The sequence below is a fragment of the Apteryx rowi genome, unplaced genomic scaffold (genome assembly GCF_003343035.1).
Source record: "Apteryx rowi isolate R43461 unplaced genomic scaffold, aptRow1 scaffold_249, whole genome shotgun sequence".
NCBI lineage: Eukaryota > Metazoa > Chordata > Aves > Apterygiformes > Apterygidae > Apteryx > Apteryx rowi.
Window position 1 is genome coordinate 920,583 of NW_020448852.1, and position 13,792 is coordinate 934,374.

Below are 13,792 nucleotides of genomic sequence, written 5' to 3' on the forward strand. Positions count from 1 at the left end.
ATTTCAGTTAGTGATATTTCTTTTTTTTTTTAACGCTTAACCAATAACTCAGTCGTTTGTCTTACTCTTAATTCCTCCTAGTCTTATTTGACTTCGCTTAAAAGTAGTTCGAATTCTCTCATTTGTCTTTTGTGTTTAAAGAATACAAAAATAGTTTAGGAGATGATTGAGCAAATTTATTTCTTGTTGCAATTAATTAGATGAAACAATATTGGGCTGGCATATTGTATGACTCTTTCTTTATGAAATCTCCAACACCCAGCTAAACCTGGAAGTCCTGAAAATCCAGACATTACTGATGTTTTATGTCCCACTGCACAGTTGCCTTGTGCCTCTTAGATAGTTCAGAGCATTCACAGTCTTAAAATAGCTGAGCTCTCTAATGGCTAATACCTAATCTCACCAAGGTCCAAAAACGAGTGTTCTTCTGCCAAAAGTAATCCAGTCTAGTGCCTATTCTCAGAGCACACCTAAGAGGTTAAGTTCACTACAGAATGAAAAAAAAAAAAGAAAGAAAAAAAAAAAAGAAAGCTAAAAGCTTTTTTGCCTAAAGTTAGTTTCTTTTAAAATACATTGGTAGAAGTTAAATACTAGCGTAATTATTAGAGCACTTAACCTGGACATTCCAAGCCATGGGTCAATCTGCTTAAGTATTCTAACTTCCTTTAAACATTGACTTATTTATCAGGCTACAAGTTGATATAATGAGAACTTCTAAGGGCTTACATTCTCTACGAATGATTTAAATCTAGATCTTCTGCTATAGTAGGTGAGCTATGTAAATACCACTTGTGAATTTGCTTACATTGGGAATACAGCCTGCAGACAGAGTAGAAAGAGAATATCTTTTATGTCTTTTCTCACATTTTTTTTCCATTAAAAGTTGCATTTTCTTTTCAGTGTAAAACAATAAACAATTTTCACATTAAAAAAAAAAAACAAAACAGACTTTTTTTCTTTCTTTCCACTTCTCCCTTTCAAATGGTATCCTTAGTTCTTCTTGCAGGTAGTTCCTCTGATGTATTTGCAGATGTTGACAATTTTCATTCTGGGCTATCTTGATTTTTGTGTTGATCGTAGGCTGAGTATATCTAAGGGGTTCCCAAAATATAGAACTAAATATCATTACTGAATATGTAAAAGCATTTCAGGCAGATCATTAATCAAAAGACTTCATGTGTACTGGCATCAAGAATACTGATAATGTTATATAGGAAGGTATTATAAATATTGGATCATATAATCAAATATTTAAAGTGGATTGAACAATTCAGAATATTGATGAAGGTGTATGAAGGTGCATGAAGCCTTTCATCACAAAGTTGTTCCTCTAGATCTGATCTTGTCAATAGGAAACTGGCATTATTATCACACAAGAGCTTTTTTCTTTTCTTTTTCTTTAGTGGCTGGCTCTGGATTTTCAGAAGTCAGTAGCAAAACTTTCATTGATATCAAAGGTACAGGACATGGGTTACATGTTATGATCAGGTAAATTGGTTCTAATTTTCACTGTGCTTTGAGGACAGAAAATGGCTTTGCTAAAAGTGAGTATATTTAGGTAATGGTTGTGGTGGATCTGGTAAAATTGAAAAACCTCACTCAYGCCAGATGTAAAAGTAACAAGTACTGCATTGTGATATAGCTTTCATTTTATCTGATAATCAGTTATTTGAAAAAAAGTGGACTATTGGTTTAAATTATTGCTTCATGCTCATTTTTATTTCGGGAAATAGGAGTTTTCAAAGAAGCATGAAATCATGCATCAACTATAACAAAATTTCAATGCGGACCTTTGAAAACTCATACAAGCAAGTCTGTCATTTTCCAAGCTTGAAATACCAAAGAATATTTGCCTGTTCTCCCCAGTTAAACAGGGGAGAGGGGCAAAAAAAGGTTTTCTGTGTTAGTTGTCTCTTAAAAGGCACAAAAGAGAGATTTTATAATACTTCGTGTCCCAGAAATATATGATTACTACAGTAAATTCAAATTTAGCAACAAAGATATATTATGCAGACCAGGACTAACTCTCTTTTGTTTTTCCAGCTCTTCTTTCTTCCTCTCCATTCTAATCCTTCCTTCCACTGGCAAACAAAATCCCTAGACACATAACATCAATTTATTTTTGTAGACAATATAAGGCTGAATATTTTGTACTTTTCCTGAAACAATTGGGCTGAAAGTTAAAGAAATGCTAGTGACAGTTAAAGATTTTAGTCTTATTTATTAGGGAATATTCGAGTTCACAGAAAGCTGTCAAAATTAGACAATACTTTCAGACTGTCATTTAAAAAGTAGAAGAATTCCCCTCCCATTATTTCAAGAACTTTCATTTAAAATTTTATTGAGTTTTCACATACCCAGAAAGAAATAAAGAAAGGAAAACAGGGTTTCAAAAACAAATATTAAAACCAAATGTCTGTAGACTTACAGCAGATAACAAATAAACAAAAAATATTAATGACCTTTGATATAATTTACTAAACTATGACACAGCTGGAAACACTGAAGAAAAAACTCATAAGCAAATCTTTCAGTAAATACAAATTCTGCGTAGGAGGGAAAGAAAAAGGAATGCTCTGAAAACCCATTAAAACACACAGTATGAAGTAATATAATAAATTAAAGGAGACAACATAATACAGTAGTCTGAAATCAGCATGTTGTATGGAAAATTAAAAGAGATCACATCAGCCAGATTTCTTTTTCTAAATGGAAAATTAAATTCCATAAATACTACTTGAAAATACCCTGTGATCAAAGATGTTTTGGTCTTATGGCAGAAAACTCGTTATCAATATGCATGTCTAAGAAAGTCTAATGAATGTCTATTTTTTTTTCTGAAACTGCCACTTTTTTAGAGTTAAAAGAGTTCCCATGTCAATCCCACTGAATTTCATTAGGCATTTGAAATAACTGGACAAATTATTGGACAATATGTCCAAATTATGACCAAAACATTCAATCAAATTATAGTTTATTCTGGAAAAGATTTGAGGAAATGGACTGGAAGAGGGAGATTTGATTGTAAACTTTGTTTAAAATAAGGAAGATTATGGCACCTTGTTTTATCTTCTAATAAGTCTAAATTGTGTTTTAAATTTATATTCTTAAATTCTTTCCTAGGCTAGTCTAAATCCTGTGATATTTATACCTATGTATGTCTGGAGAGAACTTCAGGGACAAGAATGTAAGTACAGTGGTAATCTGATTCTACATTTTCTGTATCTCAGTGGATTCATAATGCTACAGGAGTCTTTAAGCTTAAATTGTGATTCTACAGCTTGCTTTGTGCAGGATATATCTGTATGACACAATACAGGCTAGCACACACCTAGCCAAGCTACTTTAGATACCAGAAGCAACACAGCCATTTTTATTTTGGGATTAATGATGTACTGCACTTAACTGTAGGGCAGGGTAGCTCTGCAAAGCTCTATGCTACCTCTTATAGCTTTTGATCACTGCTTGGTTTAGGACATAGTAGTTAGGCCAGAACTGGGGTCCAGGCTGGAGAAGGAAGGAAGTGCAGCCTGAGAAATACTTCCCAATATTTGAAATTAAGGTGGTTCCTGTCTATTTCTTCCCAAGATCTCCTGAGCAGAATTGTATTTCCCTGCAATATGAGCACAGTAAATCTATTGCCAGAATATACCAGACTAGCTGCTGAGCATATGTTGTAGTCAGTCTGTGCTTTCACAGTAGCTCTAAGTCTAGGATTCCTGAACATTCAGCAGCTGGTTTGAAGCTACTGTTCCTACTAACCTAAAAAGACATCCAGAAATCCTGCAGAAATGCCCCAAATTTATGGCTATCTATTGAGCCATAGAAAGCACATAGCTAATGTCAGTAGAGCTGGTGATATGTTAATAATATCTTACACGCAAAAATACTGAAATGACTAGATTAAAATAATGGAAGTTGCCAAAGAATTGGCATAAAGTAGGCATTTTTTTTTCTTCTATTGATTTTCATACTGAGCACAGGGAGAAAGAAGAGCTTTCTTAAAAATCTTAAAACAAGAAAGGGTAAGCAGAGGGATAAAGGAATGAAAATTCCTCTTATGTACCCAGAAACCCTGAAAGAGCTTTAATGCTAAAAAAACCCCGATTACTTGCAAAAAACCTCACGAGTCAGAGGCTTTTCTTGTCAAATGAGAGATTAATGCAAAGACACAAACAGGAGAGGCAGAGGAACACTGTAAATGCTAGATTAAATAAAGGGTTTAAGCACCTAAAATTACACTGTGCAGTGCCTAACTTTTAGGCACTCTCAGAAGGTCCCAGAATGATGAGTTACAAGCTTCCTAGTCAGGGTGGGGGGAAGTTAGAGAGCCAGACCTTCCAAAGCTATCCTGAATACCCTAGTGCCAGCTGATCACCCCCTAAAGCCAGGATTTTGGCAGGACATAAATCCCAGCCCACTGGCACTTTCTCCACGGGGTTCACTACTTATGAGGAACCTTCTTCCAAATGGTAGCTATCCTTTTTACATCAAGACTGGGAATAAAATACAAATCGAGTTCATTCTTCAAAAAAATCAGAGCAGGCCAATGAATGTTTAGAAGAAGAAATAAAAGAAACCTGGACATAGGTTGAAAAGCATGGCACACGCATATACATAGAAAATGCACTCTGAAGCAGAAAAAGAAAATATATTTAGGGAGAAATTGTCATTTTATGGATAATTTTGGATCTTCAAAATAAAAGCACCTCCAAAACTGTAGACAGCAGCCACACAACACAGCTTYGGAGAGTTAGTTGGGACATTCTTGAGGTGATGAAGATTTGAATCCTTTCGGTCCAAGAAAACACTGAAAGCAAGAATCTCAGCTTCCTGGGTGATATAGGAGAGGCAATGGCCTCACCATCTCCTTCTACTTCAATGTTACAATAATATAAAAATAAACAGTAAGTTTACTTCAGTTCTTGCTAAAGCATGCGAAAGGCACCAGTCCTCCAGACAAATTCCAGGTACTAGATCGTGGCCAGAGGTACGTATATACAAGCCTGAATTCAGGCTGTAGTTTTTCAGAAAACTGAGTTATACCAGCTACGGTCTGTTTCTAAAATATTCAAGCCTTCTTGGCCTATGTTTAGCCATTCCCTCTCTGTTGTTAGCAGAGGTATTGCTCAGCTTCAGCCATTAAATCAATTTAGTTCTCATGTAAAACCTCACCATCAGACACTTACACTTTGGAGTTACGTGGGGTACACCACTGTACTTAATGTTTCTTTTCAGCCAGCCATAGGTGTATTCAGTTTATAGGTTCTTTGCGTTGCTTTTCCAAGCCACCTTTTAACCAGGGCTTTATGATGCTGCATTCACTCTGAAGTGACAGAATCATAACTAATCAATCTGCTATACATACAGCACGGAGGATTTCACAACATTATGTTTGCTGCAGTTTAAATATAATCTATAATGCAAAAAATAGTAAAGCTTTTGGAGCTTGTTTTCCTTTTCAATATTTAGTAGGATTACCAATTTTTTTTTTTTTAAATGAGCTTCATGCTTTGAATGATGCCCTCAAATACATGTACATGTATATAGGTATGTGTCTGTTTATTCATGTATCTGTGTATCTTTAAGTCTATATAAACATACATAGATATGTGCATGTATGTGTATACAGGCGTACACTCATACAGACATACTTAAAAAATTAGAGAAGATTCCTAATCCTGGGGTGTAATTTTGTTCTCAGCTTTGCCTCTGATAGGGACAGACCCTTAGTATAAATTGGCACAACTGAGCCAAAATCAAAGGAATAACGGTTAACTGCTGAAAAGCTAACCTTGCATTCAGATTTTGAAGAAGCCATATTGGTCCTCCTCAGTAAAAAGCAGTATTGACTAAAAAAGACATTTTTGTTATGTTCACTTGGTATGATTAAAAAACTATGAGAGTGAGTATGTTTTCTCACTACTGTGAATGTGTCACTGCAACAGCGGTAATGGGGTATTAACATCTTAGATTAGCCTTGGTCTCTGCCCTTTCAGATGCTCTCAGTAGAAACAGATGGTCACTCACTATACTGGAACCAGACAGCACAGATCTTAGCAATACATTACTGAAAGCTTTCTCTCAGACTTATGCTTCGCAACATATTCTGCTGCTGTTCACAATCTTTCAATCAATTTCTGTTCCAAGCAAGTTTGAATTACTGCTGGCTGAATTATGAAAGATAAATTAAGAATGCTTGATTCAAATCAGTGAATCATTCTGCATGGACAAATTGTTTCCATATTCTAGGAACAGTGTGGATAGAATAAAATTAATTGAATTCATTTGAAAGACATCAGGATTGAGAAATAATTTAGTGAATATTTGACCAAAATACCTTTTGTAAATATGTTATTATAAAATATAGCTAATTCTGCAGTAGTATCCAAATACATTTCATTTTCTGAGGCTCATCTGCTTTGTCTGCTATCAACGTGTCAAACAATTTCCATTAGTTCTGCAAAAAACTTCATTGCTTATTTCACATCATTTTATTATTTTTCCATCATAATAATTTTTTCTTCTTAATAATAGTTCCATTATTTTATTAGAGTAAATATCTCCTTTCTTCCTTTCCTCTGGTCTTAAAAAAAAAAGAAAAATCACAGTTTGTTCTTTAAAGGAGCTCTCAACATTTTGATTGCTATCTAAAAAATYATTAGTAAGAAATATTTTTACCTTTAGTAATAAATAATATGTTGCTTTGATTTACTGACAAGTATATTTTACAAAGTCTTGTTTGTTTCTTAAGCAAAGGTTATGGTTGTAAGCTCCCAATAAGAAATAAATAGTATTAATATTTAGGAATGGTGAAAGAGGAAGAAGAAGAAGTACTATAAAATATTAGTAATAGGAGATGAAGAAACAGTTGAAATTCTGAGTTATTTATTTATTTATTTATTTATTTAGGATATAACAACAAAATGCTATTTACATAGCTTTTAGGGTCTTTTTTTTCCATTTTCAGTACAGTCAGGGTTTATTAAGTGGGGGTCTGGTGAGGGGAAGGCAGGGACTGGGCTTAATCTAATTTTCTGTCCTCCCATAGTTTTTCTCAGTGTTACATTCATTGTGTTTATTTCTCTCTCTCTTCTTTTTTTTTTTTCTCCCTAGAGAAATTGTATCCTGAAAAGGTATCCTACTATTAACATGAGAAGAAATGACTGAAAAATCCTATACTCGACTTTTTCCCATTTCACTTTAACACATTACATTTCTCAGTCCCACTGATCTTGCTGTCCTGAAATATAATCTTTCTACAGTGTTTTTTGAAGCCATTCCTTTGTATCCCATATTGTAATAACTGAAGATCACTTGCCTGCAATACCTTATGACCACACAATGCTTTGTATACTTAGGTAGGTGAAAATACATAGATATATGTATGTGTGTCTTTGTGTGTGTGTTTACACATACATTTCCACGATGATCTTCTAACATTTAAAGGGGGAAGAAAAGATCTTTCTATTTATGTCTAACTTAAAAAAAATAATAATCTTTTGTATATGATAAAGCAAATACCTGTGTTAATTAGGCTTCCATATAGATTGTTAACTTGAATATTAGGAATTAGTGCAATAATTTCAGTTTGATCAAGTTTAACAGAATTTGCTCACTATATCTTCTCTTTATGCTTTGTATTTTCACCTTTTACATCCCTTTAAGAACCCATTTTGTTAGACATGACAAATGTGGGACAAGCAGATGACCCCTATCCCAGAATGCTTTTAGTCTATGTACAACTGACAACAGACGGATACGAGCAGACAGAGGAGAGAAAGGACACAGTGAAGCAATACGGATTGCAATGACAGGCAAATGGTGTCATTATATCTAATCATTATAGCCTAATTTACAGAAATTCACTGTCATACACATCATTTTTTATTATAGTTGGATACCATTGTAAATATTTGCACCAATTTTTTCCTCTTTTCTGTCTCCAAAGACTTTTATAATCTATATCAATTATTCAACTAAATGTATCATTTTATCAGGCCTTTCCTCTATTTCCTACAGCAGATCATTTGTCACTGTAGTTTTAAAGGCAGTCGAAATTTAAGAGAAATATTTTTAGATATGGAAGAATAGATATTACACAGAGTTCCTGCTATTTGTTTGTTTGATTATATAGTTAAGAAAGATACCTGATAAAAAATACATGCTGCTGGAAACAATTTGTTATAAATTTCATAAGAAATTGAAGTCCAAAAAAAGAGTTTCAAAAAATGGTTCAAGCCAWTAACTGATCCAAATGATGTAAAAAGGTAAAGATGGTTTCCTAGTAAAACTCTAGAATTGTTTCTTATTTATAAGTCCTTCTGCCATGAAAATATAGCAGTAACAGATGACTGTTATGAAGATGAATGTAACAATTAAAACAAATAAACAAAAAAATCAACACAAAATATCCAATGTAAACTATAAAACTAATCCTTGACCCAAAGAAGAGATCATATTGATGGCAAAGGAGACCAAACAGTACTTTGCTACATCTGTTAACATGAATTCCTAAAAGCAGTATAACCACTCAGCTGTGTGTTACCTTGTTTTTTGGAGAGAATTAACTTTTATTTGTCCATTTTTGAACAGATCCATATGAAATATTATTTCTTAGATATGTCTTTATACTCAGGTTGAATCATTCCTTAGTTAAGTGAGGGAAAGTTTGAATATTACTTTCCATGTACTGTCATATCCTAATAAATTGTACTGTTTTAGACATGATAAAGGGTTTGAGTCAAAGACTTTACAAGCTAATATAAATTAAGAAAAAGGGAGAAATTAAAAAAATATATAAAGAACCCTGATCCATGTAGCAAGTAGTTTAACTTTCTGCATAACAAAGGAAAAAAGCAGTTTTAGCATTATGACCAAATAAGTACTTGTCTGCTGCATTCAACAGAACTGTGCTAATTTATACCAGCTAAGCAGTACATAATTTCTTTTTTTGCTACGCTCTACATATTTTTGAGTAGACCTGTTTGATCTGTGAATTGCTTGTTTCATAGTTAAAGTATTAAGCTTTGAAACCGAATTTGTAGAGAGTGACTTGGGGCATTACTTGTTCCTTTCAGCTCATCTATTTGCCATCAGGAAGAAAATACTCTAGATCTAGAAAGAAATGAATGGTCAGCAAAGGTTCTCAAAGACAGAATGACAGATAGTATACTCTAATAGGTGCATCTACTCTTTCCAGTCCTGACAGAAAGTATCTCAATTCAATGGAATTTACATAGCCTATGTAAGATCTGTATGTGGAGGCTTTCTTTTAATCCTGTCTTTTGCACTGCTTTGCAGTGACTAAACAATATTTTGTTGTTAAAAGCTTTTTATTCCATCCCTTTGATTGTTGTCACAAGGCTTTTGAGAAAGAGAGTGTACAGGTTAAAACAAATGGGCCTACTGGTTTAATGTACCTGTTTCACAGAATCACAGAATGGCTGAGGTTGGAAGGGACCTCTGGAGATCGTCTAGTCCAACCCCCCTGCTCAAGCAGGGTCACCTAGAGCATGTTGCACAGGATCGCGTCCAGATGGCTTTTGGGTATCTCCAAGGAYGGAGACTCCACAACCTCTCTAGGCAACCTGTTCCCGTGGTCAGTCGCCCTCACAGTAAAAAAGCTTTTCCTTATGTTCAGATGGAATTTCCTGTGTTTCAGTTTGTGCCCGTTGCTTCTTGTCCTATTGCTGGGCACCACTGAAAATAATCTGGCCCCATCCTCTTTACAGCCTCACTTCAGATACTTATACACATTGGTAAGATTCCCCTCTCAGTCTTCTCTTCTCCAGGCTGAACAGGCCCAGCTCTCTCAGTCTTTCCTCATAAAAGAGATGCTCCAGTCCCCTAATCATCTTTGTAGCCCTYYGCTSGRCTYKCTCCAGTAGTGCCACATCCCTCTTGTACTGGGGAGCCCAGAACTGGACRCAGKACTSYAGATGTGGCCTCACCAGGGCTGAGGAGAGGGGGAGGATCACCTCCCTCRACCTGCTGGCAACACTCTTCCTGATGCACCCCAGGATACCATTGGCCTTCTTGGCCACAAGGGCACATTGCTGCCTCATGCTTAACTTGGTGTCCACCAGCACTCCCAGGTCCTTCTCCGCAGAGCTGCTCTCCAGCAGCTCAACCCCCAACCTGTACTGGTGCATGGGGTTATTCCTCCCTAGGTGCAGGACCCTGCACTTCCCTTTGTTGAACTTCATGAGGTTCCTCTCTGCCCACCTCTCCAGCCTGCCCAAGTCTCTTTGAATGGCAGCACAGCCCTCTGGGGTATCAGCCACTCCTCCCAGTTTTGTATCATCGGCAAACTTGCTGAGGGTGCTCTCTGTGCCTTCATCCAGGTCATTGATGAAGAAGTTGAACAATATTTGTAGTGAGAACATCTGCAGAAGATCTGGCAAGGAGTCAACGACTGGCAGAGTACGTGATAGCAGGCCCTGTATGTGAAACTACACACTGACCAAATTCTATCAGGGCCAGGCATGCATACGCTTTTTTGTCAACAATGYATAGCTGCTTCCTGGACAGTAGTCTCTCAAGGTTAGCAGAGCTGAGATAAGGAAATAGTTCTAGATTTAAGGGGCCCTTAGAATATGACGAGTTGAGTCCAGCCTGGGAATCCGATCCATGCATCTGACCCGTGCAACCAGCAGCCTCCCATCAGCGACTCCTCCATGCGGCTCCCAGGGCTCCCTGTGCAGCTTGGAGTGTAAGTTCTTTATTAAATCTATCCTGTTTAACCGTTCATGAACTTTGAGTGTCTCTCTTCACCAGTATCCGACCCTCTCTTGCCYTCCTTGCAGTCACAATATTGGACCCAGTACTGACCCCTGGCCGACACAGCTAGCTGACACAGGCCTCCAACAAGAGTTTGTGCCACTGATCACTGCCTCTGACCTCTGCCTTTCAGCCAGTTCTCAATCCACCTCACTGTCCACTCATCTAACCCACACTTCCTGAGCTTGTCTATGAGGATGTTATGGCAGACAGTGTCAAAAGCCTTGCTGAAGTCAACACAGACAACATCCACTGCTCTCCCCTCATCTACCCAACCAGTCATCCCATCGTAGAAGGCTATCAGATTGGTTAAGCATGATTTCCCCTTGGTGAAGCCATGCTGACTACTCCTGATCACCTTCTTATCCATTGTGTGCTTGGAAATGGCGTCCATGATGAGCTGCTCCATCACCTTTCCAGGGATGGAGGTGAGGTTGCCTGGCCTATAGTTTCCTGGGTCCTCCTTCCTACCCTTTTTGAAGACTGGGGTGACATTGGCTTTCTTCCAGTCCTCAGGCACCTCTCCTGTTCTCCATGACCTTTCAAAGATGATGGAGAGTTGCCTAGCAATAGCATCCGCCAGCTCCCTCAGTACTCGTGGGTGCATCCCATCGGGGCCCATGGATCTGTGGGTGTCAAGTTTGCTTAAATGATCTCTAACCCGATCCTCCTCAACYAAGGGAAAGTCTTCCTGCTCCAGACTTTCTCCCTGGTCTCCAGGGTCTGGGATTCCTGAGGGTTGGCCTGAGCAGTAAAGACTGAAGCAAAGACAGCATTAATGGGGGTGCAGATAAGCAACAGCAGTATGGGCATATGATACCTATTAGAGAGGAATGAAAGTTTGCCAATCAAGTGGAAGGGAGGACCAATTCAGGGAAGACCAAAAGAGCTTTAAAAAGTACAGCTTCCTTAAAACTGCGGTTTTAAAGGCAATTTTTCAAAGAAACAACTTTAGTGTTATGAAAGGAAGAAACAGCAACGGCGGTCCATTTTTGCACAGCGACAGAACTGCAAGTAGAGGTTATAGCAACAGAGCAGGTGTACACAATTGATACTAACTACTAAGTGCACTCACTGGAAAATACAAAAGCCTAGTGCTGGAAATCAGAGCAGAATGGAAAATACTCAAGTATTATTTCTCTGGTCTCCTTGATAACATGCTTTAGCTGTCATGCAACAAATGTATGGGAGTGGCTGTTGTTTGCAAGAATAGCTATAGTTAGCTGGCATAGCTCAGGAGATTAACAACTTACTCTAACACAAGTCCTTTTTGGAGCTATTAATAGGAATATGGAAGACAAAGGCTAGTCCTGAAACTAGGTTTAATCTCGTCTGACTTTACCCACTGATGGTATACGTCCATCTAATATGGAGGATATTCTGGTTATCTAAACCCCTCTCTATTCAGTGGAAAGAAAGACAGGTACCTCTGTGATTATCTTCTGGAAATCTCTCTAAGGTCCAGGCCTAAATTACATTGGAAATGGCAGGGAAAATACCTGAAGGATTCTGTAGGAAGTAAAAGTTTGTAAAATAACATTGAAGTTTAAAAATATTAACCATCCCATACTTTCATTTGTATCTGTGAGGAATCGAACAGTATCTGCAAATACTTGGAGCTCTGTTGGCAATATGGGGATAAGAAATACACAGTGACARAGGTCATTGCATAGACATCATCTATATTAGAAAGAACAACTTGTGCTGGAAGTTTTCAACCTAACTTGTCTGAGTTCATTGTATGACCCGTTGAGCACACTCTCCTGTGCAAATAAGATTGCTGTTTTCCAGAGATTAAAGTGCTCTCTTAAGAGCTGTTTCAATTTTTGTGAAGAGCTGGGAAATTTTGAAAGTGTGTTTTTGCATCTGTGCTGTACATCCTATGTCTGTCCCCTCAGACCCCTGCAGGTCACACTGACATTTCAGGCCGCTTTGGAGGACTGAAAAGGGATGGAGATTTACCCAGCAGATTTTGCATATAAAGTTTTGGCAAAATGCAAGGATATTTTTTTCTTCTTCCAATCCAGAGAAAAAACTTGGGGAAAAGATGCCATTTATTGTCTTCTTGCTTGTTATAGTTCTGTTCTCCTTTAGGCCTTCTGCAAATTCTAAGTGGACAAGAAAATGTTACGTGTAAGATGTAAGAGAGTTTGCATTAACATGTAAAAGAGAAGACTAAGGGGAGGGGTCTAATCACTGTCTTCAACTACCTAACAGGCGGCTATAGAGAAGACCAGGCCAGACTTTTCTCAGAAGTGCACAGTGAAAGGATAAGAGACAGTGGACACAAGTTGTGGCAAAGGAATTTCTGTTTGAATTTTAGGGAAAAAATCTCCACAATAAGGATGGTTAAGCACTGGAATAAATTACAAACAGGTTGCCCAGAGAGGCTTCCTTTTTGAAAAGATTAAAAACTAGACAAGGCCCTGAGTAACCTGGTTTAACACTGAAGTAGGCTTTGCTTCCAGTTGGCATTATACCAGCTATTGTCCAAAGGTCCCTACCAACCTAAATTATTCACTGATTCTTAAATTAACAAATTATCTCTATTGAACAGAATTGTTGAACTCCTCAGCAGAAATACCTGATAGACAAACATGGTTCGATATCTCCTATTATGAAGTCATAGAAGGAAATAGAAAGGATATACAGAGGGTGAGAACGTGAAAAACCTAAGGCAATATCTATTATACTGGAAATAAAACAAGCCACACAATGTCAAGTTGGAATTTGTTTTATTTTCCTTTTTTTTTCTCATTTTCCTCAGATGTTAGTAGCCTGTAAAGTAATTATCTGCACCAGTTTATCTGTTCTCTGTTGTTTTGCTTCTATTAGCCTGTATCTTTTAAAATCTTATAAAAGTTATATATAAAAAAAGCTTCTTTGGAAGACTATTCTTGTAGTGTTCTGTACATATGAGCTACATGCATTGTCAAATGAACTTCCTATGTCTTTATATATTTTCCAAAATCAGCATTTTATTTAAGATTTAGTATTTTCCCCTCACTAC